Consider the following 4,907-nt stretch of genomic DNA (forward strand, 5'->3'; position numbering starts at 1 on the left):
TACCTGCTGTACTTTAACATTTGGCACACATGCTGAGCGAATACCTCTCTTTACCACATCTGCATAAGACACTGCGGCTGTCTGAACGCTGCTCTGCACTTCTGGACTGGGAATACTTGTAACAGACACCTTTACCTGCTCACCGCTCTGAGAAACATTTACCTGTTCTTTCTGCTTTTGCCATCTAAGCTTCTGGGACTGCGACCTTTGACCTTTCCTTGGCATTTTGTTAAGTACAAACTACACCTTATGTTTATTTCTACACAAATGTTAAAAAACTCAACCTGTAAACACTGAAAAACTGACACCTCAAGTTTCTATTAAATAAGATTATTCAGAATTGATGTAAAAGGCTGACTTAAATACAAACTCAATATTTAGTTTAACTTATAGTTCTTTGAAAACACTTTGGTCTTTTTTTATTTTAGCTTTTTCAAAAACTGTATATTATTACTTCTATTTTTTCTAACCAGACTGGATAACAAATAGGTCTATACTTCTGTAAAGTAATATGCAGAATAAATCTCAACAATCAATCAACAGGCTATGATAAAAATCTTAGCTTTTAAGTAGACTTTGTTTAAATCTTTCAGATATCTAAAATTTTAAGCAAATATAAGGAGCTGTGATGGTGTGGTGATCAGATGACAGGCGATGAGGATTCTTCAGCTGGATGTTCTGCAGCAGTCAGGAAACAGGAAGTCTGGGTTCTCAGGGCAGCCTCTAGATGACAATTGTAGCTGAATACTTACACTGAGTGACCAAAAAGGGTTTGTCCTTAAATAATAATAATAGCAAAAACTTGTAGTCAAATGTCAAGCCAATGAAACAGACTTGAAAAATGTATTTGAATCAAATTTAATATTTATGTGAATACAGCAGCCTGAATGTATGTATTACAAAATAACCAGATTATCTTACTACAAAGAAAAATCTCAAAAAAGCTGTATATTTTATATAATTTATCAAATAATTGCACTTGTAAGCCAAACTATCAGTGTTTATTTCAAAGTGTAATGCAAAATTAAAATGACAAATGTAGGGCTCTGTAAGTAGTTTCTACTGTGAGTTCTACTGTACTGTAATTCTACTACTGTATATTCAACTTTTTACTTGTAATTTCCAGCAAAATGAGTGGATATGAGAGAGTTTAATGACAGGAAAGAAGGAGCAGTGAGAGCGGAGATCTCTCAGAATTCTGAAAACAGATCGACGAAGTTGTGGTAACTTCAATTTCTTGTCAAACTTGGTTTCTTGTCAAACTTGGTTTCTTGTCAAACTTGGTTTCTTGTCAAACTTAGATTGCTTTTCAACTCAGGTTCAAGCTTGTCAAATTAGATAGAGCTCATGGCGGAGAAATGATAGAAGATAGAATGGCTTGTCAAAAAAGATGGAGCAGGGAGAGGGAGAGTGATAGGACAGACTGAAATTGCTTGTTAATTGCTTGTCAACGATAGAGGGAGAGGGTTTTCTGCAGCAGGTCACCTGTAAGACAAAAAGAGACTGGAATTAGGCATATTTCCAATAAACATGGCTTTCCAGTATTTTTTGGACTATAAGTCACACTTAAAATTCTTTAGTTTTCTCAAAAATTAACAGTTTACCTTACATATTAATTCTGGCTGTGCTTACTGACCTCAACCCAATTTTGTGCTACATGGGGCTCAAACATCAGTCAAAATGTTTTAGTACGACTTTGGAAAGCTACCAAGCTGCACCGTTTGATGGATTGTTGGAGCATTACAGCTACAGTAGTCAGGTGCCTCGCGGAGTAATTCGTATTGTGCTTAAACATAATATTAAGGTGTGTGTATGAGGACCTGGCATCTGTTTAGAGACATGCGTACAAAGCAAATTTCAAACTGATCAATCCACATTCATCAATCCACAAATCCTGAAAAGTGAGTGCATTGTTCTGTATTTTATGTCTTACAACTGAACAATGTTGAGAGTTAGTGTAAATGAGTTGAATAAAGTTTGACTTATCTGTTTTGTTTGGCTTAATGTGCCTTAGAATTTAGTGCGCCTTACAGTCAGAAAAATACAGAACATATATATCATTACACACTGAAGAGTTGTACAGTACATTATTAGATTCAACTGAATGAAAATGTTTAACATATGGTGGTGGAACATTTCTAAGGACATTTTTGCATTCTATTAACACAATAAAAACAAACAGAGTCTGTAAACCAAGATGTGGTGCTACAGTAACTTACTGTAAACATTATATGGTCAAGCTAAACCCACACAATGAAGTTAGAGCAGACAGTTTCAGACCACCTGCTTTAAACACTTCACATGCACTCAACTCAAACTTATGACACATCACATGTTCCTAAATGCCCAAAGGTCTCAAATTCCCGTTTCTGTGTGTACTTACCTGGTACAACAGTATATCATAATGTCTGGGGAGCCGTTAACATAAAAGTAAAAAATAATTTACTCAGTATGACTTTTGCCAAAATGAAAAATTTGGAGACAGATGACTCCTATACAACAGTTTCTACATATTTCAGTCAAATATGGGGCATGTTTAATACACACCCCGCTAAATCTACAATAAACTTAGCATGGCCGATATTAGGGCCTAATTAAAAATGTAGTATGATGATAAGAGAGATCTGTAAGTCTGGAAATTTTTACATAGACTTTTCTAGGATTTGATGACTTTTGATGATCACCAATAGCTGTGCTCACTCACAGCACTAAACTGAATCTCCTATAATGAGAAACATTTCCCAGCACTGCACCTCAGACAAACCTTTACTTACCAGACTTGAGACGATCAGATCAGCAGTCTAGAGAAAGGAAACAATTCATCAGATCACTGTTTGATGATTCAGACTGTAGAGCCTCTTCACACACAATCCAATTGACTGTGACACAAATTAACTAGTAAAATCCTCAATTACTTTACTTTTTTAAGTTCACTGTAGTCTAAAGAGGAGATAATTGAACTGCAGGGTCTCACATGGCTTTAGCATGTGTAATAAAAACATTATTACTACAGAAATGCAAAGAATAGGCACCAATATTTGTTGGCACAAGTGCAGGATACACCAAATATTTCCTACACAGAAGCCTTGTGGCTCCAACATTTTCTACAACAGGTCAGTTCTAATAAAGTGTGAAAAACCAAAACTTTTAATGTCCTTTCAGGTTAAAAACATTAAATACAAAGTAATTATTTAAATCAGAAGCAACAGAAAACCTCATCATGTTTTGGTTAGTCTGATATGAATATGCAAATCCTAAAATACATGTAAATATTGACATGTTACCATAACAGACTTGCACCATGTTTTGTGATTAAAAGGAAATGTCTTAAAATATTACACTACAAAGTCCTTTCATTGTACCAGTTGCTAGGAATATTTATGTATTTTGCAATGTCCCTTTTTGGCAACATTTCTATTTAATTTTAAAACACATTATATTCACTAAATAAGTAATAAACTAATTAGACACACTGGCTGTAATGTACCTAACAATGTCCACTCACACCTCTGGTTCTCTTCGTTTTTATTATTGCTTAACTGTTAAAGCTATTACTTATACCGAGTCAGGCAAAATACTTCTACAGTGTTCTGACTTTAATGTAATACATCAGCAGAATTTGAGAGACAATATAAATCAATACCTGTGCAGCTCTTAAGTGTTTGAGCAACCACTTATACTGACTCCCCTAAAACACTTTCATTGTTTTGTCTGCTATTTAAATCCACAAACATAAGGAGAAAATGAACAACTGTATAAAGACATCTGACATTTAGCTATGTTTGGATTTGATTAGCCATAAGAAATTTAAATCATACATAAATGGGCTATTAAACTTCAGGGACATTTTCAGGGACAGTCAGAGACCCTGTGTGGGGGCTTTGCTGCTACAGGTCACAAATCCTGTGTTTTTGCCAATCAGTAAATGGAAACATATCACAAAAAGTCAAACTACTGTAAGTCATCAAATGTGCTACACAATGCCAGGTTCATACTGCTTCAGTTACAATCACTGTTTACTTACCACCAAAGGCAAAACCAAAGATCTCTTTCACTCTGTGTGACAAAAGACAAAGCACAAAAATACAAAATGAGACAACTCAGATCAGCATCACAGTCAATACTGCATCACTCTGTGTAGTCCAAAAGATTCAGTACACTTCTTTGTTTACCACAGCAACAAACAACTCACCTCTTTTTTCTACACCTTATTAAAGATTACTGTCTTCATTAAGGTAAAATGTGGTTTCATCCATTTGTAATAAGCCACACAAGTTTCTCAGTTATGTGATAGCTCTATTAGTTTGGTGCTATTAGATAACACAGTAGATTTAATAAGCAATGATTTGCTACACCTAGCACTGCACACTTTATCAAATTGTGACATCACAATTTTAAAGCAGCAACAATCATAAATGAAAGCTTGGCTGATATATTTGTAGGCTTCAACATTTGAGTTGGTCTGCATTCAAATTCTTCCCCAAAATATTATCACCTGCACACAGTGTCATTTAGTTTAATTTAATATGCTGTTGTTTTAAATATCTACATATCATATTAATAATATTAATGGTGCACTGCTGCATTTTATTTATTTGAAGGTGGCCTTTTTTATATGTCATCAATTTTTCACAAAGTGAGAAGTTAAACAGAGCTGCAGGTGTAGGTAGGTTTTACTTAAAAACCAACCTGCACAAACAAGTGTTTGTTAAATACTTCTTAAAATTTAACTAAAAACCTAAAATTGATTAATTAAAAAAACTTCCTGTTAAGAAATTTTATTATTCTTATATTATGTGTTTTATCCTCACTCTCTCTCTCCCTTCTGTTAATTAACCCACAACACAGACACCCGCACAGGCACGTGACTCTTTTTCTCCCGGCCTTCAGTCAGAGGCGGTAAAATG

The 4,907-nt window shown here is 34.7% G+C and overlaps 1 long non-coding RNA gene across 1 annotated transcript; it reads right to left on the reverse strand.

Moving 5' to 3' along the window:
• Positions 1-845: 845 nt before the first annotated feature.
• On the reverse strand, positions 846-4,057 carry LOC120437077. The gene is made up of 3 exons (XR_005610808.1): positions 4,025-4,057; positions 2,775-2,801; positions 846-1,485 (listed from the first exon to the last, which is right to left on the reverse strand). It is a non-coding gene; the product is annotated as an uncharacterized LOC120437077 (long non-coding RNA).
• Positions 4,058-4,907: the final 850 nt, after the last annotated feature.

Source organism: Oreochromis aureus, unplaced genomic scaffold (assembly GCF_013358895.1).
Source record: "Oreochromis aureus strain Israel breed Guangdong unplaced genomic scaffold, ZZ_aureus HiC_scaffold_45, whole genome shotgun sequence".
NCBI classification, from domain to species: domain Eukaryota; kingdom Metazoa; phylum Chordata; class Actinopteri; order Cichliformes; family Cichlidae; genus Oreochromis; species Oreochromis aureus.